The sequence below is a fragment of the Corvus hawaiiensis genome, chromosome Z (assembly GCF_020740725.1).
Source record: "Corvus hawaiiensis isolate bCorHaw1 chromosome Z, bCorHaw1.pri.cur, whole genome shotgun sequence".
In the NCBI taxonomy this organism is placed as follows: Eukaryota; Metazoa; Chordata; class Aves; order Passeriformes; family Corvidae; genus Corvus; species Corvus hawaiiensis.
Window position 1 is genome coordinate 47,613,936 of NC_063255.1, and position 20,514 is coordinate 47,634,449.

Below are 20,514 nucleotides of genomic sequence, written 5' to 3' on the forward strand. Positions count from 1 at the left end.
TACCTTGCTGATTGGAGAGGAGGAATTTCTCCAGAGCTCTGGAGTAATGGGTCCCCTCTGCGCACTATGATGGAGCCAAGTCTAGGTTTTTCCACTGAAGTTGGGATGCATTTGGTCTGATGGGAAGCGCCTGTGTCTTGCAGGCTGCGAGACACACTGGAGGTACTGGGCCAGGGAGTAGTGGGAGTTAGGGAGGAGGGCTGCTTCTCCTGGGAAGTGTTTCACTGAATGAGAATGTGCTGCTCAGCCTGCAGAAGTTTCCCTGGGTTAGGGCTTCACCTATTACATTAGGATAGAGGTCCCGGCCAAGATCTTTAGGTGGCTCTCTTGGCTCTCTTTAGGTTCGAATTTCCTGGGACACACCAAGGATAAGATGATTTCAACTCAGTCTCTTTTCAGACTGTGATTTTTCTTACTGTTAATGTCCAGGAGACTGCATTCCTTGTCCCTAATCAGTTATAAACCCGTGACCCAAGGTAACTGAGAAGGGAATTTAGTTTCAAACTCTTCTGCTACATACCTATATTTTGCTACATGTTGTTGTGAACGTTTTTAGGGGCTTTGGCTGTTGGGAAGGTATTTTTGAAATACATACCAAGCATGTCACATATTTTCACATAAAACCTTCAAGCCTGTTCTATAGACATGAAAATTACTCTGGAAAGCAACTGTGACTTACTAAATGGAAATTACAGCTCTTGGTTCTGCCTTGAAAATGGACTCATTGAGGAAGAAGACAGAATGACAGTGTCTGTGTGTGCAGGCACTCCAAGACTCTCCTGGTTTCTCTTCACCCTCAGGTTCTGAGATAAGTGCTTGTACCAACTCGGAAGTGCTTTCCCATATTTCTGGCTTTTTATGTAATGCAGCATCCTGATCTATGCATGCAGACCAGCAGCACACCATAAAGTTAAAGGAGCACGTTGCTCTGCACATGGATTAAACCTCTGGGTTGAAAGAGAGTTTCTCATATCAAGCCATTTCAAATGCACCGAGAACAACTTCAGAGGAATCTGCTCTTTGGGCTGTCTCAAAATGCTGTACAATTAGGCCTGATCCTGACCCTCACTTTCAAGAACCTTTGATAAAATCCCATGCAGAGCCAACTGTCAAATCGTGATGGTAATTAATCATCTAACGCTATATTTCTAGACATTTGTAGCAGCTATGGGGAAGAAAAACTGAATATGTTGCCTAAGTGAAACAAAGATTAGTGTACTGTCAGGCTTTCTAACCATTTATCCCAAAATGCATTTAATCCTGGAGAAAATAATCTCCATTATAAATCAATACATACCTCATTAGAACAAAATAAGCAGTTGCACTAATGACTTGAATTTAATTGAAATAAGTGGGTGAAGGAAATTAACAGTGTGCCGAAGTAATATTGGATTACCCAATGTTATTAATCCCTTTTTTAAAAAAAAGGAGATTTGGAAAGCTACTTTGGGGAAAAAAAAAATTACATTGTTAGGTTTACTCACTGCTCATACCAATACAAAAAGTCAGATTGATTGGCCATTGTTGTTAAGTAAGACAGGCCCAGAATTCCTGACAGAAATGATATACAGAGGGGTTACATGGAAAGATTTATTTCTGGCTGTGGGAAAATCAGGGATCATGACAGAGACACAAAAAGGCAGCTGCCATGCAAACTGTGAGATTAACTCTGCACTGTCGGCTACCCCAGCATTATCAGTGGGATTGCTCACATCACATCTAGTTAAGCATAGCCTAGGTTTTACTTTTGTTTCTGTGGGAAATGGCAGTTCAAGTGTTATTGATCCCATAATACAGATGTCTTTATGAGGCATAGGGCACTGGTGTCTTTCTTCTGGAAAGTATGAAATCCAGTTTTAAGCTGGACACTAGTGGGGAATCCTGCTGCAAGCCCATTTTACATTATTTTAGCACCTATGGTCTGCAAAGTTACTAGTAAAAGAGTTAGTGAGACATTGTCGAGGAAGGAATTGCATTTTAAAAGTTTTTCTTTAAGTGACAATTATCCCACAGTAAATAATCCACCATAAAACAAATACTTATGTGGCTGACAAAAGAGTTATTAAATATATTGAATACGTTAAAGAGCATCTATCAATTTAAACACTATTTTTAAAAAGCTTTTTCTCTACATCAGCTCAAAAAAATTGCTCATTTTCACTTCCTCTCGGTGGTACAGGTTACACAAGCTTTGTGAGCAGGGTTTTGAGTTTTCTGTCTGATAACCTTAACTGCAATGTACCTCATAAAGACATGATCCACCAGCAGATGTGCTTCTCTGTTAATAGCCTGTTTTACATCCCAAGCTCACTCACTGGCCTTGCAGCTGTGCAGTTGTTTACATCTACATGGACATGTGCAAAGTGTTGATTAACAGGAATAGCTCATTCTGGCACTCTCCATGTTGATGCAGCTACTATATGCTCGAAGTCTTAGCAAGATCAAAGTGGTGGATAATTAGAACATTGAAATTAAAATGTATAGGCTTACAGTTGGACTCAATGATTTTAGAACTCTTTTGCAACCTAAATGATTCTATGGTTCTGTGATTCTATATTCCATAAACTGGAAAAAGGTTTGGTGCTGCATTCCCAGCCCAGTCCCACTGTTTTACCTCACTTCCCACCCATGCCATGCTCCATATGACAGAGGCGACGCACAGCACGAGCTGTTTGTGGCCATCCTGCTATGGATGCAGTGAAAGTTGAAGACACTTCTCTTCTACTAATCCATAACCACAGAGCTACTGCATGTCACTCACCACTCTACCCATCAGGGCGGATATTTGCTCTTAGTTTCAGGGAATGCTGACACATCTAGCAGTAGTTGTACTGGAGGTGTATCTAATAGAGGGAAGTGGAATAAGAGCCACCTAGGAAAATGCCAGAGACCCTTTGTGGATGGAGCAGATCCCATGTGTGCAACCTGATTTCAGGCAAGCTAACTTGGTAAATGAGGTTGAAAAGCAGGGAAAGCAAGGGTTGTCCACACAGGTTACCACCCATGCACCCTCCTCTCCAACACTGCCATGCTTACTCCTTAACAGATGTGGTTTGCAGACCCCTTCGAAGTAGACAAGGGCTCCTTAATCCCAAAGAAAGTTAGTAAATGGAAATTCTGGCTATACTACTGGAAGGGGTTTACAGAAGCATGTGGGGTATACCTGACTGGAGGAAGAAATGCAAAGAAAGGTAAAGCAAATTGTGGCAGGTGAGAGTACTACTCTTCCAGATTTAATACTCGAAAAGGATAGTGAGTTTCTTGAATTTATTTAATTTATTACCCCAAATCCACACCTTATCTGAATTGCATCTGTTACTATTATATTGCAAGAAAAAATTTTGGTTTAGATAATAAGGGGTTGTTCTATTCTTTTAAATTATTTGTGTGTTGTGCTCATGAAATACCAAGATAAACAGAGTTGCAGGTTGATTGGTAGCTGAATCTTTTGCTATAAAATATACCATATTTAATTACATTAATTTTTTTTAAAAATTAAGGTAATTTTAAACAGGAATATTTCAAAACCTTTTTCTTCCTAATTTGTATTTCTTTTTAATTGTTAAAATAACACTAGAATTTGTGAGGTTTTAAGAGCCTTCATAGTTAAAAAAATTAGATTTTTGATGCTTTCACAAAAACAATTGAAACTGAAATAATTACTGTTTTTAACACACAATGTCAATAACAATTGCATTTTTCCATAAGCATTCATCTTGATAGAAAAGAGTGTGATGTTATTCTGAGATTTGATATTTAAAAAAAATGTGACAGGTGTAGCTATTACAATATCAGATCAAGGACTCAGAAGCCTAAAAAATTGCAGTATGGTCCTAGGAGATGCAACATTACAATATTCAATTACTAAGGCAATCATTAGACAAAATCTTTGACTGCTGAGAATTTCATATCTATCATATAACATTTAGTATGAAATTTTTCTTTATCTGAGGTATTAAAACGCAGGGTCTCAGCAGCACACAGTGCAAAAATATTTAAATTTGTGCCAAAGTGGATGAAATCTACATCAGGAAGTCTCTTTCTTCATGCAAATTAACATTTTAAAAAGTATGGGTTTTTTGCCCCCCATGTATCAAACAGCATATCTCCACGCACTCTAACATGAATAGACAAACCTTGCATGATTACAATTTGGTAAGTATGTATTCTTGTTAAAAAGACTGTTTACTCAAAGCAGGCTTCTTACTTGGACTGCTGCTTAACTGGAGAGCTCCAAAAGAAATACACCCTAACACAGTTTCATAGTGTATGTTTTATAACAGTATCAAATGGATGAGAAAAAATCCACTGCTTCGATTTGACTACAGTTCTTGATGTTTTCAAATTAAAAAACCCCAAATGTTAGGGACTGAGTCCGAAGAGCTGGTTGGATGAACAACACGTACACTGATACAATTTGAGCATTGTTCTTCCTTTATTGTTCAACTATACAAGCTTATATCTACTTTTGCAAAGATTCACGCCCAGTCCCTCTAGACAGCCTCTAATCAGCGGGGGAGCTGACCAGTGTATAACTTTGCCCAGGACTTTCAGGGCTGCCTGCAGCCAGGTGCTTACCAGTCCTGCCTGCAGCCAGGGGTCTGTTCAGGGGCTTTTCCTCAGCAACCCTGGGCTGTCCAATCTTTCCAGGGATATCATATGCCCCTGTTCCACAAGGAATCTCTCTACACATCCCCCATTTTCTTTTTGGGCAACCCAGGCCTGGTCGATGATCTTTCATAGCCCTGCTTTAATGCAAGAAAAAATGCACCCAAATACTATTAAGCTTAATATAACTACAAATAGCAATCGGCAGCCTTCTACTACCAAGGTACACAGGCATCCAGTGATACCCAGACCCTTAAGCCAATCTCCAGTGGGGTCATCTGTCTCCTGAAGGTTGTGCAGGTCCCTCTGGAGGTCAGAGAGGTGCTTGTGAATTGAGACAGAGTGGTCAGAAAGATTCATACAGCACATACCTTGGAAATCTTCACAGCCGTGGCTGTGGGCGAGTAGTAGAAAATCAGTGGCTGCCCTATTTTGTAATACTGCATGCCTAACACTAGTAACATCTGCGCTTAGCTTGTCAAGCACCTGCCAAGTTATGTTTAGCTCATCCCTCACCCAGCAAGCAAGTTTGTGTAATGTTGCATGTGCCCTAGCTGCAGAAGCACCAGGTATAAACATAGATGCTAGCCAAATTGTACTCTGACTCCAAAAGACGGGCTCTTCAGTCCTTTCACATTTGAGCTCATGGACTGAACACGGCACCCTGGTTTCAGTGCAGTGGGTGATATTTAAGAGTTGATGCAGGTTTGGGTGGAACAGGATGAGTTTCCCTAAGTAGCACGGTCCCCCATGTGGGCTGGCGGGAACCCCATTCCACGCACAGTCCCCACATATTAAGAACGTACCACCGGGGAGGCGTTTCGGGGCTTGACCCGTGAGGTTGATTCGGTAGTAAGTTGCTTCGGACTCGTAGTTTCTCAGAAACCAGTCTGCAAGAGGGTCAACAGTGGCCCAAAGGCACCTATTAACATTTAATTGACCAGTAGTGGGCAGCTCGAATGTCATGTAACCATCCCCAGTTTGGTTCGTGGAACCCGGTAGATCTAGCTCTTCTGGTGTCCCCATGGTGACATTGATGCTTTTCAAGAATGCACCTTGCCAGCAGGCACGCTGCTGCGCAGGCTTGAGTCCAATCAGCCCTGAACAATTGCCATTGCCTGTGGCGTTCCCTATCAGTGAGCTGTTGTCTAGCATCCCTCAGAAGTCTTGTGGGTTAAAGTATGGGACCCCAATTAAGCAGGTGCGAAATGGGTCCCCTGGCATGGCCAGGCTCAGACACATGGAGTCTTGCCGCATTAAATTAGCTAGGGTGACCCACATGTTTTGTCTCTTCTGGATTGCTGTCAACATTGCGTGGGACATTGCTAGGATGCTTACGAGAAGCAAACCTCTCAGAATGTTTGCAGGCCCGGCGCTGCTTTGTTGCTTCCCAGCGTTTGGGAGCTACCACATGCTGCTGCGGGACACGAACCTGTGTGTTACACTCTCACCCTAACACTGCCACACTCCATACTGCCTTCACTCGATCTAAATGGGCGGACAGCCGATCGAAGATGTCCGCCAATGCCTTCTCTCAAGACAGTCAAGAACAATTTCCCACTCTATCTCGGTGTCTGGTGCTATACGCAAAAATTTACGCAACTCCCCTTCTTGGTTCCGCCTTCGCAGAGGGTTCCCAGACACCCACCCCAAGTCACTAGCAACCACCTAGGGCAGCTGTTACATTCGCCACAGGGTCTTGCTATTTCCCCCGCTATGGAGAGTGGTGGACCTGGCAAGTTCTCAGCCCTCTCACTCAGCTGTGTCTGCAGCCTCTCCCAAGGCTTCTCAGGACGGGGGTCCCAGAGTTCCAGCTGTTGTAGTAGTGGCGTCACTTTCCTCAGGAGCTGATGCTGACTACGCCTTCTCGCTTCGGGGTCCTGCATGCTTAGCATGGCACCACTTGCTGGGCACCCACAGCACTCCCTCTGGGGAGGAAGCACACATATATCCTCAGCCGTTAAATAGCACTGGGCTGGGACCTTCCCACAACCATGTTTGAGGGCTACGGTACAAAACACTTATTCCTGGAAGGCCCTGCTCGATTCCCCTACAAACTGTCTGATGATGGATTGCCACTGGAGGCTCCTCCCTATCCCCAGCCAGAGAGAGGAAGTTCAATGTAAACAGGACTTTGCTTAGCCGCTTACTTGGTTCCATCTCTTCCCCTTTCTGTCAGCCCAGATATTCTTTTAGTGTACAATGGGCTCTCTCTACCACTGCCTGACCGGTGGGAGAGTGTGGGATCCCCGTGATATGTTCTACCCCCAACTGCTGCATAAATTTTGCTAGGTGACTGCTGGGGTATGCTGGCCCATTGTCCGTTTTGATCTTTTTGGGTACCCCCATTTCTGCGAAGCACAAGAGCAGATGCCGCTCCACATGCAGTGCCTTCTCTCCTGTCTGAGCGGTAGCCCACAGAAGTGTGAAAAAGTGTCAATTGTTACACGGACATAGCGCTGTCGGCCGAACTCAGGGACATGAGTGACATCCATTTGCCAGAGCTTGAGGGCTTTCAAACCCTTGGGGTTAACTCCCACACCCAGTCCCGGGCCGTGATGGCTACAGCAGGGACAAGCCCGCACTATGCCTTTCACTTCTATCAGCGGGACCTTAACTGTCTCTGCAGGGATTTTGCGTTTTGGTGGAACAAATCATGGCTACATCTTGCTTGTGCAAAAGTGCTTGCCGGCGGGAGATGCACTATGGGGGCACAGGTCACCGCCTCATCTGCACGGGCATTGCCCTCTCCCAGCCCGATGTTCCACTGGTGGCTCCGAACATGCAGGATACAGTAGGGGTATGTCTGTTGTTGCAGGGTGTGCTGCAATGTAATGAGCAGTCTGCCCAGATGTTCGTTGTTAGTACGCTGGATTTCTGCATCATGGATCCATTAGGCTACTCCAATGACATATAGGGAATTGCTGACTACATTCACTGGTTCCTTCAACCACTGTTGTAAGGCCCATATCACGGCGCACAGTTCGAGTGTTTGCAGGCTGTCGGCCAGTTCTCCTGCTATGACATGAGTCTTCCAGCGGTCATTCTCTTTCCACGCACAGGCGGCCTGCTTCATCTTCCTCCCTGCATCCGTGAGCACCGTGCGCCCTAGTACCGGCCGTTCTACATTCAGCACACGGTCCAGCCACTCATAGCCCCCAGCAACTGCGCCAGCCTTCCCTGTGGGCGCTTGTTATGGACCGCGCCGGTGAATCTGAACAGAGCTTCTTGCAGTGCGTCCGCATGGTGTAGCATCCACTCCAAGTCCCCTGTCCGGACTGGTATACTGATGTCCTCTGCCTCCCTGCCGTCCAACTCCACCACTCGGTCGCGATTCTTTCAGATTAAAAGAGCCACCATCTCTACCCTGGACTGCAGTCTGAAACGTGGCTGAGTTGGTGGGAAAATCCATTTAAGAATCCGGATGTCCTCCCCCTTTTTCTTTTGCCATTCATGGATGATGGCATGTGAACCTGCTGCACTGATCAGGGTGATGAGGATGGCGAGTGGGACTCCTTCTTCTCTGCGCGATACCCATGCGTGCCACAGCTTATCTGTGACCTTGGTGAGAGCTGCTGCTTGGTCTGGGGAACATTCCTGAGGTTCGGCAGCGTTCGTCCCATGCAGCCATGGCAGGAAGGGGGCAAGGTTGGCATTCGTGATTCCCACGACTCCGCGGACCCATTGCAGATCTCCTAGCAGCCGTTGCGCATCATGGAGTGTGGAGATTTCTGTGTGTAGCTCAATCTTTTGGGGCCTAATTTGTGAATCTGATATGAGCCAGCCCAGGTACTTCCATGGTGCAGTCTGCTGGATTTTCTGGGGGGTGATCTCTAATCCAGTCTCATGCAGGTGTTCTCTGACCCACTGCATCTCTTTATCTGGGAACTCTGTAGCAGTAGCTATCAGGATGTCATCCATGTGATGGTAGATGAGTGCTTCTGTGTAGTGTCATCGAATCGGATGCGTAGCGCCCAGTCAACATAGAGCTGACATAGCATGGGGGAATTTTTCATTCCCTGGGGCAGGACAACCCACTTGTAGCGCTTAGTAGGCTCACTGCGAATCTTTGTGGGCACTGTAAAGGCAAAACGTTCTGTGTCCTTTGGATGCAGTGGGATTGTGGAAAAACAGTCTTTTAAGTCAATTACAGTGATTTGCCATCCTGCTGGGATCATTGTAGGAGCTGGTAGCCCAGGTTGCAGCGCCCCCATAGTTTGTATGCGCGCATTCACCTGTTGAGGATCGTGAAGGAGGCACCATTTTCCTGACTTCTTTGGGATCACAAAGATGGGGGTGTTCCATGGGCTGACCAAAGGCTTGATGTGTCCTGCCGCTAGCTGTTCTGCAACAAGCTGTTACCGGCCACTGCTGGACCCAGACAGGCACATCTGTTAACCAGGTGAGCGCCCGTATAGGTGGCTGATCAGCAGCAGCCGTTCAGCATAAATGCTGGTCTGTGGTGAGCACGAGGCCTAGCTGTGCAAGGATGTCACGTCTGATCAGGTCTTGCAGGGTCTGAGGCAGCCTCATAACATAGGGGCGACACACAATGGTTTGATTGTCCTCAAATGCTAGGGCGATTGGGGTTGCACTTGCTTGGGGGATTTGTGTTCCCCCCACCCCTACCAGCATGGCTGCTGGTTTTTCCAGTCCCCAACCAGGTGGCCATACCACCTGGTTAATTATGGTAACGTCGGCCTCTGTGTCGAAAAGCGGCCGTATTTTGATGGCTTCTGCCCCCCTTCACAGGATCACTTGCTGCTGAGGTCTTTGGGCCAGGTTCAATGTCCAAAACACATCGAACCCAGAGGACCCCAAAGTGTGGTCTCCGCAGTCACTGTTGTTGTTGGTACCCGCATTGGTCATTAGGGGAATGGGGACGATTTGGGCAATGTGACTGTCCTGCGGGATAGTCATGGGTGGTTGCAGCGCATAGGCCATGATCTTAATTTCGCCGGTGTAGTCGGTGCCGATGACTCCAGGGAGCACCACTACTCCCTGCCGGCTGGTTGATGACCACCCCACGAGTAGGCCACCCAGACGAGGGCTGTCTGATGACAGGGGGCCCTTGGCTGTGGTCAGGATCAGGGTGACCTGGTGGTTCGTCAGCGTGACTTCTATTGAGGTTGCCACATCCACTCTGAGGCTCCCTCAGGTGGCTGGCTGGTTCTGCTGAAGGAAACCACCAGGGTTGCACTTGACTCATGGCTCTTTGGGGCACTTACTTGTGTCCTGGTGCGTGGCCCCACCGCGCTGCACTGGCCGTTTCCTGCACGATCGCATGCTATGGTGGCACGGGCGCTGGAATTGCAGTTGTGGCACCACGCTGTTTTCTGGCAAGTGCACCTCAGGTGCCCCTCTTCACCGCATAAGAAACAGGCTACTCCACCTGTCTGGGGACCAGGATGCGGGCCAGCGGCCTTTGCCCCCTTTTATCTTTGCGCACCTCCTGTCAGCGATGTGGTGATGACTTGTCCCTGCTTTTGCAGGACATTCTGTAGCGTCGCGGTAAATGCAGCTGTTTGAGACGACTGCTCCACATGGCTAGCACACACGAGCATCTCATCTACTCCTGCTCCCTGGGGCAGCGTGGCAAGAATTGTTTGCCTATTAGCATTTTCGAAGGCAAGGGTCCGGAACATTTGCTCCTGGAGCTCTTCGGAGAGCTCAGTTGCATCCTTCAAGGCTGCGGACAGACGGTCAATGAACTGACCATATGGCTCCAACAGCCTCAGTTGGACTGCTGCATCTGGAGGAGACTTCTTCTTTTTGGGTACTGACAACAAGGCTTTGTGGGCAAGAGCCTGTGACAACTGATGAATGATTGTGGGCACGGTCAGCTGCGTCACCGTCGCTCCAAAAGCCCCGCTCCCGGTTAGCGTGTCGGCTTGGATCGCATACAGTGGGTCTTGTGTATCACCTTGGTGTTTGCTAGCTTCTTCTTGTGCTAGCCGTTTCCACGTTCGCTCCCAGAGCAGGAACTGTGAATGGGTCAACAACAACTGTGCAATGCTGATGCAATCATTAGGACACAGGACATCTGCTGTAAAGATAAACTGCAGGATGCTCCATGTAGCTTTGGACCACTAGCCATGCGTGGTGACCGTTTGCTTCACTTGCTGCAAGATCTTCCAGTCATGGGGCTCCCACCTTGTGGTGTCCCCTTGTATCAGTACAGGGCAGGTTAGGGCATCTACGATTTACCAATCTCCTTCAACAATTGCATCACGGATAACTCCATTCCATCTCCTTCACAATGGGTCAGTCCTCACTGTCAGGGCTGATGGAGGCAATGGCTGCACATCCTCTTGCTGGGAGGGAAGGGCCATAGGCCCTGTGCCCGGTTCTCCCAACAGGAAAGGAGGAGTTCTGGTGGCCGTCTTGACCGGTGGGTCCACAGGACGCCACGGTGCTGATGGTGTGGTTTCGCAAGCCTTAGACTCCAGCGCGTCCTGACACGTAGACAATTCAGCAAGCTTCTTTATTACTTCATGCATCATCTCTCGGTGCTTCTCCTCCTCTTGGAGCTGACCCCCGGCAGCCCTGGCTGGTTCTGGCTCTGTGGGCAATAAAGTCGCAGAGGTTGCTTCGCCGTCGGATGATGATCCGCTGTCCAGCAGAGGGGGGTGACACGCTGCTGTTTTCAGCCAGGAGCTAGGACCGCTTGCTTCTCCTCTGCTCGCCTGCACCCTGCCCCCAGAGTTGGGAGCCTGTACTTCCGCCTTTGCTACCATTTCTCCTTCAGGCGTCTGTGGGGTAACTTCCTTCCCTGTCGTGTCCAGCAGCTCCCGCAGCGAACGTATGGGTGCTGAAGTTCCCTTCATCGGTTGACCCGCAGTCAGCCCGAAGAATCGTGCAACCCTGGCCTCTGGCTGCCGCTCCGTGAGACTCCCCTCTCTTTCTTTTCCAGGGCTGCCACCCCCCAGCACCTCCACGGCTGCCGCGGCCACCTTCCTCTCTGCTTTCATTTCTGTGAGGGTATTAGTCACAGGTCTCCATGATAATCTCAGAGCTTTTGCTTCTTTACCTTCCTTTCTACCCTCAATTGTGGACTGCCACAGTCTGTTTCCAATTTCCCACCACTGTTCGGTCGAAAACAAAAGCAAAGTGCATTTCAAAAACCCTTGTTCCTAGGCCTATGTTTTTAGGGCATAGAGATCTCAATCTTTTAGTCTCGCCTCTCTTAGAGAGAATACTGGCTAGGAGATGAGTTGCAGTGTCATATTCCATAGCGTCTTACCTGAGGGGGCCCGCTTGGCTGCACGAGCTCTGGTCTCTGGCTCCACTCAGCTTTTTTGCCAGGACACTCCCTTTCCAGCTCTCCAGGCTCCTCACTGTCTACGCGATGATTCGGAGTCTTGCCGTGTTTAGACGAACCTCATTTAAGCGAAAACAAACTGCATTCAAGCAAAATGCATTAAAGCGAAAACAATCACTCGAGTCCCTGTTTGGGTGCCAGGTGTTAGGGACCGAGTCCAAAGAGCTGGCTGGATAAACGACATGTACACCGATACAATTTGAGCATCGTTCTCCCTTTATTGTTCAATTATACAAGCTTATATCTACTTTTTGCAAAGATTCTAGTCCTCTAGACAGCCTCTAATCAGTGGGGGAGCCGACCAGTGTATAACTTTGCCAAGGACTTTCAGGGCTGCCTGCAGCCAGGTGCTTTCCAGGCTTGCCTGCAGCCAGCAGCCAGTTCAGGAGCTTTTCCTCAGCAACCCTGGGTTGTCCAATCTTTCCAGGGGTATCATATGCCCCTGTTCCACAAGGAATCCCTCTACACCCAAAGCCTCCCTGTGACTGCTAATCATGCTCAGAGTGTGCTTTGCCCAGTTTACCAGCTTTCACATTTCCTGGGCTAAAAGGAAAGGCCAGATTGAGTCAGGCATTTATTACACGAAGTAATTTGCAAGTAATGCCGTAGTTGAAAGGCAGTCAGAATGTGAAGCAACTTTCACAAAAATGGCACTAATGCCTCAATTTAAAATTGGGAAAAAAGTTGAAAACTAAATTTTTTGATCTGTGACTAACTCAAGCAGAACCTGAAACAGGTTTCTTGGCTCCCCTTGTGTAATGCAATTTGTGTCACTTATAATGTAAGTTTAAGAAGATCTTAAGTAAAACTTTCTTATTTATCAGTCTAAAAAGTTCCTAGAGCATTGCTCTCACTTTTTCCACCATTTGCCACTTCCAAAATATAAATAATCACAGGCCTGGTCATATTTTACTGGAAGACTGATGGAAAAATATGTTAGGTATATTTATTTCAAGCACTGGCATTTAAATAAGACAGGACAGAGGGATGCAAAAATTTTTTTTTTTGGTTGACTATCTGGCGAATAGGGAATGACTTTTAATATATCCAGAAAACAATTAAACAGGTCAACTAAAAATGTCTTTCTCTCTTGAGGTTTTTAGAATCTGACCTCCAGTATTTCTCCCACTCCCCATTCAGCAGAAACTACACCCAAAGATCCTCTAAAATTCTTGCCTTCCACAGTGGGGTCAATGCTCAAAACATTGACAGCTATAGTGGTAAAGACTGTGATTATGTACTGACACAATTTGGGTGCCAAACCCCATTCAGTAAGACAGGATTATAGCAACACAGGGCACTTTTGAGACCCAGAGAGCTTCGTGATCCCTGCATACTCACACATGGAGCTTGACAGTGTGCTACCATATCTAAAACCGGTATATTTTTGGGGCTAAGCTCAAGCTTATTTTATGCCACAGACAAACACAAAGCCCATTCTAATGAAGTGGCCTCTTCCCAGAAGAGTTCTTCCATCTAGCTGTAAGTCACTTTTTAGTCAAGAAATTGTACCAAGTGCTCACTTATAAGACATCAGATGCACTTCGGCATACGGCAGGCATATAGCTTCAAACAGAAGATTAGAAGATATTTAGGGCTATACAGTGCAGAAATGTCACAAGCAGAAGAAAATTCGGAGGGAAGCAAAAGTTTGCATAGTTTAACCCATGTTTGCAGACAAAGGTCTAACTAACAACTTTGCCATCACTGAATATGTGCTTAATTCAGTGCATGCTGCTGTTAAGGCTTTAATGGTATTACACAGTTACAAGATTTAGGCTAAATTTTCAGCAAACTAAGTCAAGCAATCTACAAGCTTTAATTTCTGTGTATTAATGAGCAAAATTACCAGAAACATTGACAGAGCCTTCAGTGAGTTTCTGAGTCATGGTTATGCGGTACTTTGACACCTCCCTGCAGAACTGGCCTAACAAGGCTAAACTGGAGAAAAGTGGGAAAAGTTTCCTGCACCCTCCTTCACACAAGAAGGCCTACAGTGCTGCAAACAGAAAGGGTGTCAGTAGAAAGGGATGGCAGGGTACCAATTTGGGCAGCAATGTTCAGCCACTGTAGAGCTGCTCCAGATCTCTGTGTTCTGTTCTGTGCATTACAAAAGGTGCAAAGAGGGCATATGCATGCCTTTCCACACCCATATATATGCTCCTTCTCCTCCAGAAATATTAGGTAGCCCATGTACTTCTGCAATATTTAATTCTAAGGAAAAATGATCAGTTAAAAGATAACTTGTCAGTGATTGACCACCTTCCATGTGAGACTGGGAAATAGGAGACCTCAGGCTTTTGGAAGATTTAGGTATTGACTACCACTGCTAGACCAGCAAAGAGTACAGACCCTCAATCTTCAACAAAGTTAGCTAGTCCAATACAATTGACAGAATTTTTGCCACAACAACTGTGTATCTGCTTTTAACACACTTCCAGGCTCTGAAAAACACTGGATGAATAGTAACCATATGAAAATGAAAATAAGTGTCATGAGCAGCCAAAAAGGGAGGAAAATGTGTGCAAGATGCGAATTCACTGGGTGTTCTGGCACAGTCAATGTATAACAAAACCAGCCTTGGCTGTGTCATCAATATCCCACTGCAAATTCAAAGCTTGTTTTGCTGTATTTACTGAAGAATGCTCCTCTCACTCTACCACGTGCAAGGCATTTGTACACAGTAAACTTTTTTCTGAGGTAATTCTCATTCATCAGCAACAAACCTCTGTGCGAATACTTTTTCCCTCTGGAAAGCAGGGCTGAAATTGTAGCTGTTCACTTTTTTTCCAAGACACACACTCAAAAATATGCTGGAAATTCAATGCTGTGTCAGATGACTTTTAAGTTTTTTCCAGCACTTTCCATTTCCATGCAATCATACATTAAATAATTTCTTTCAAGATAAGATCAAATGTGGTTAGAAGCTAAAATTCTGTGTTTAAATTAACCCTGACCTCCTTCTCTTTTTGTCTTCAAACAGTCTGCCAAATTCTTCTGACTGTCATACATTTAAAGGTCCATTTGTCACCAGCAAAAAGTGACATAGCCATTAATTTGTGCTGCTTTCGTCTTCCCTCTTAAAGGAGACAAGAGAATATGCTGCTACCGACAAGAGTATGTGTGTAACATAAGACAAGGGAGGGAAAGCTTGTTATGTGTATAAGACAATTAAGAAAAATTCTCTTTTCAACAGATTGAAAGCCTTTATGTCATCTGAAGGTGCCAAGGTTTTGTAGAATATTTTTTTCCTAACTTTTTTAAGATTAGTCTGTTTTCCTTTTCCATAAGCCTAAAAAAATGTTATTGTTTTTTAAGGGTTTTTTCCATAATATTTTTTTTCTCAAACCCTGCTAAGCAGGAACTATCTAAGGTTTTGTGGAAAAATTCCTAGAAATCTCAGATATATTTGTCAATGAGATATTACAGCTTATTGAAGAAAGTGGCATTTGCAATATTCAACAATCTTCTTTTGCCCCATATGTTCTTTTTACACTGGAAGTAAATAGAGAGCACCATCAAAAAATACAAAGTAAACAGTTAAAAAGTACGATTAAAACCCTTTAATCTGCATTGCTTAGGTCTTGCTCTCATGCTTTCAACAGATTGCCACTTAAATGAAGAAAGAACATAAACCCAGACCCTTCCTCAATCCTTTCTCATAGTTACATTAGAAAAAGGATGGAAGGTACAGTTTGCCAAGCAGTTTTAAAGGTCAATCCCACTACCAGGCATCCTGGGGAAAAGAGACCAGATGAGACATATCCCAAGGGAACTGCTGAGTTTTTATCCAGCAGATAGCTGAAGCTTAATGCAATGAGAGATAGATACTTAAAAAATGAGAGATAGATACTTAAAATGAAAACTTTCAGTTTTAAGAGAAAATCTTTATGCTATCAAGCTTTCTGGTAGAGAGTTGTGTGTGTCCATGACAGCAGAAGTGGCAAAGGTTTCTACATAATGTAGAAATGTTTTCTTGGACTTAAATAGGCTGTTCAGACCTTTCAGCTGAAAAATGAAAATGGAAAATTGTATTGGGATAAAACAAGATGGTTTTAGACCTTGAGTGCATAAAATTTGAGGCCAAAAGTTGTAATTTTGCACGACACATTTCTTACTTGCAGGGCAGCTATTTGAGGCTCTAGAGCCTGATTAATAAACGAAAATAAATTCAGGGGTAACTGAGAGAAAAATAACTGACTCTCATTTCTGTTACTACAGATAATTCAGTGACTGCTGTGAAAATAATGCCACCTGATAGGTGCAATAGTTGTGCTAGGTATAGTGCTGTTAAATCACGTGTAACATTCAGAAAAGCAAGTGTTCTTGAAGCAGCCTCTCCGCCCACTGTTATTATCCATATGCCAAGCCAGAGGCTCATTTACAGAAGAATCACAAATATAACATTTCACAAAAGAATCAGAAATATACTTGAGAGTGCAGAATAACATGGTATTAAAATCTAATAGACAAAACCCTTACTTGGCAGAACTGGTCAAAAACAGCATTGATGCTGCAATTAGTTATTAAAATGAATTTGTCATACTAAAAGAAACAGTGTAAGTCTCTTCTTTTTTATGCTGTCTTATATCTACTTTAAACTTAAGAAGCCACTTCAAAGACCCACAAGTTTCCAAAGGAAAATATCTCAACTCCATCTCTCTGCATGGAAAATGTGAAACTATTGAGAGGAGAAACCTCAAAAATTTATCCCTGTCTTCAGATAGATTCCGTCTGTAACTTACCCTGGCTACAAAAATATGCCCCTCGGGGACTGCAGTGGGAAAATCCCACTCTTCATCTCCCCTCTTCCTTCTATCCATTTCTGTCCTCTGATGGGAGAAGGGCTGAGCCTTCATCTTGGTCAGGAAGAAAAAGTGGTTTCATCAACCTAAGGAGACTCAACATTCACTTCATATTCTGCCACAGCTCAACAACAAGGCAGCTCCTACAAAAACTGAGGCTAGCCTCTATTCTCAAAGTGCATGCTAGAAAGGGTTTGAGCTTTTAATTTTTAAAAACTTTTAAATTTTTTTTCAGGGAGACAGCACTTCATCAACACAAGAATACGTTCTTTACCACTTGCATTTTTTTTACCACCAGAAGGACATCAAATATGCATGTATACTTCCTGTATCCAAAGTCAAAGTTATTCCTTACGGAGAATTTTACTGTATTACTCAAAGTGATATTTACCTTATAAGGAAGAAGAAAAAACAGAAAAGACAAAAAGGAGAAAAGGGAGTAAAGAGAGAGGATCAAACCTGGGCAAATCTCCCTTGGAATACCATTTAAGTAATATGTAATAAAATTGCTCCTCTGGCCTCCTTTACAATAAAAGCATTTAAATCTTGACATTTTCTCTTGGGACAAGAAATCTACTTTCTGACCAGTTCTAGATGGGAGATATTGAAGGAGTACTGTAAGCCCTGGTGTAGAACAGCTCACAGTAAAGACTCCTTGACAAAAGCAGATAAGGACAGCACCCTTCAGAATACTCAAAAGTTGTGGAAAGGTGGGCACAATGAACACCCTGACAAGGAGAACAGAAAGATTATGCAGAAGCAAAATGGGAACTGGAGACCTTGTGGCAGCTTGAAGGCAAAGCGCTTCAGAGCTGTACCCTATCTCAAAAGAGAAAAGTGCATCTACTGACTCTTTCAAGTCCATGGCTGCAGCCATTGTCAAGTGCAGAAGTCTCCCTAGGGAGCACTATGCACACATCCAGCTCCCTGCCTCACTCACCCTGGCCCAGGAGCAAAGCATAGGTCTGAGCTCTGGAAAGACATTAGCATATGCTATTTCTCTTACAACATTGCCATTCACATCTGCCTGAGCACAGCTTTTTGTTTTCTTTCTCTTCTTGATGATACTTGGGAAGCTCAAAAGTCCTTTTGCAGAAGAATTTGAGTCCTTTGAGATACATTGCTGTCATGTCCTCTGTAGGGCAAGAGAGAAAGCCCATGAAATGAGGTAGAACTGAAGTAGTAATCATCAAGAAAAGGGAGGACTGAGTGAAAACAGAGAAACCATAATTTATGAAGTTAATTTATGCCAAAATACTTTCCATATGCTTATACTCAAGTAGAGATTTACAGCATTGTGTGCAGTCCATTATATAAGTACTGACCCTGAAAACAAGTAACATAATTTCCTTGAAATGACTCCTGCCTTTTATTGGCCTATTTCTGTTCTTCCCCAGCCACTTTTAAGCCACTGAATTCCTCCCCCACCTTGGCTTCCCACTCCAGCTGCCTGGTGACAGGGGCAGCAGGGAAGGATAGCACAGCTGCATTAGCTGCAGGGCCACGTGTCCCGGGGAAAGGCCAGACAGTGATGCTGGGGGGCTGCAGCCCTGCTCCAGGGTGCTGTATGTTGGTACACACAGGGCTGAAACAGGAGTGAGGCTTAGCTGGAACAATGAACTGAGGAGCAGACATTTCTGTATACCATCTCTCAAAGCATTGATTGCTATCTCAGCTGGGTGATCAGACCAAGCTCTCCTCTAACCTTATCTCATAAAAACTTCACCAAGCTTGCTTGGAGTGTGGGGTTTTGACATGGAAAATCTCTTTACTTCTGGGGGAAGAGAAACGCGTACATCAGCATGCAAAACCCCTCAGAGATCTGCTGTGCAGCAAGGAGCTGACACTTAATCCCACTGGAACACACGTGGTATATTAAATTTTTAGGGGTGATGTTGGTGTTTGGTGTGAAAACTAGCACTGATGGGTGGAAATAGAGCATGCTACACCAGTGGTGAAAAAAGTGGCTGGGGACATCAGGGTAACCCACTCCTCACACACCAAACTGGCTCCTGCCAAGATCTAGGCCTAGCTCTTGGCATGGAAAGGAAGTGCTGGGACATGTTCAGCAATTTTAAAGACGAAGAGAAGACATGGGAAGAAAGGTGATGAAACGTGAACAGAAAGGTGAATGGTTGGCAGTAGCTGAGCAGGACCCTCATGACAGGTACTGGTGTGGGTGAAATTAATGGATCATTAGCTGTATATGCCTGCTTCCCATAGGTAAGTTGCAATGCAGGAGCCATAGATGGATTCACCAAGAGAGGACAAGTGCAGTGCTTGCAGAAGTGGCATTTTTTACAAGTACAGCAGCCAGGCTGCATATTCAATCCCAGCACCGAAAGAAAGCTGTCTTGCCTTGGCTCTGCTAGTCCAATGCCTTTGTCCAATGCCCTCTCTCAGTTTGGATCACAGCTTCATAGAGTTTCTCCTTCATGAATTTAAGCAGGTTTAATCAGTCTCAGACAACATTGCAGCAGCTTTCAGGATCCTGGCACCTTGCAAAAGTCAGCTCTCCAGAATACTGGCCAACAGTAGATGCACTGAATCTTCCCCTGATTACAATCGCAGTAACTAAGACATAGAGTCTGTCTCCCAGGAGCCAGCAATAAGACAGAGCATGTATACGATCTCCCTGGGCCCCACAGCACTTTCTAAAAAGGCTGCAGAACAAGAAGCACCTGAAGCATACACCAGGTTCAAGAACAGTGCTTCATCATCCTGCTGTTGGCCACAACTTCATGGACAAACAGCAGGATTATAAGAAGTGTGGGATAAGCCCCTTGAGGGTTTGACTTCTAAAACAGAAGCTACCAAGACCATAGTTCTCCATAAGCCTGGTTATTTCGGTTGGGAATGTAAGAAATGCTTACCGCTTCAGTTTTGCTAAACTTGTGGTCACAGTGACACCCAGTGGAAATTACTTCCATAGCCGGATTGTATATGCTGTGCTACAGACTTTCCTCTCTTCCATGTGCTGCTCTGCCTCACCACATATCCAGAGGCTGTCACAGCAGCCAGCAGCAAAAGGAGGTTCCTCATCCCTCAACATAAATGTTCCTCTGTAAGTTCACAACTTGCAGATGCTGCACTAAGCTTCCGTATGAAAAGATTTGCGCACAAATAAATCTTTTTACCACAGTGATGAGTCTTCCAGATTACAAGATGCATTTTCCTCTTACAGTGACCCTGAGAAATAATGACCTGCTGCCATTCCTATTCTGGAAATGGATACTGAATCCCAGGTAGCCCATGTAAGTCGCTTACCCAAGGAGCCAACAGCAAAAGAGACACTGGACTCACCTCCATAGTGCTTTCCCCTTTAAGCCTCATTTCTTCCTTGTTTTCCATGCTGAGGTGAATGAAGGCAGTGCTGTTGAGCCAGGTTTGTGCTGTTTGCATGCTGACCTGCTGCAAGACCCAGGGCAATGCCAGTGGTTGCTGATGGAGTGGTACTAGAACATCAGGTTGGCCACCTGCTTGGGAAACACAGAGCTCATCCCTTCTCTTGCAAATTAATCCCTCTGCTGCCTGTCTCCTCCATGTCATGCAGATATGCTCAGAAAACATTTGGTCAGAGTTTGGCACTTTCTCTTTTTACAGCTCCTCTGTTTTTCTATGCTGTGGTCCTCACTATAAGGCAGGGAGCCTGATGTATTAAGCATTTTAGTCCCACACCTTACTACCATCAGAATTTTTCCCTCACTCTCTTCCTCCTGGAGTGACTCATTGCCATTCCTCATTTTCATCCCAACCAGTGCTGCCAGGAGAGGTTTCTCA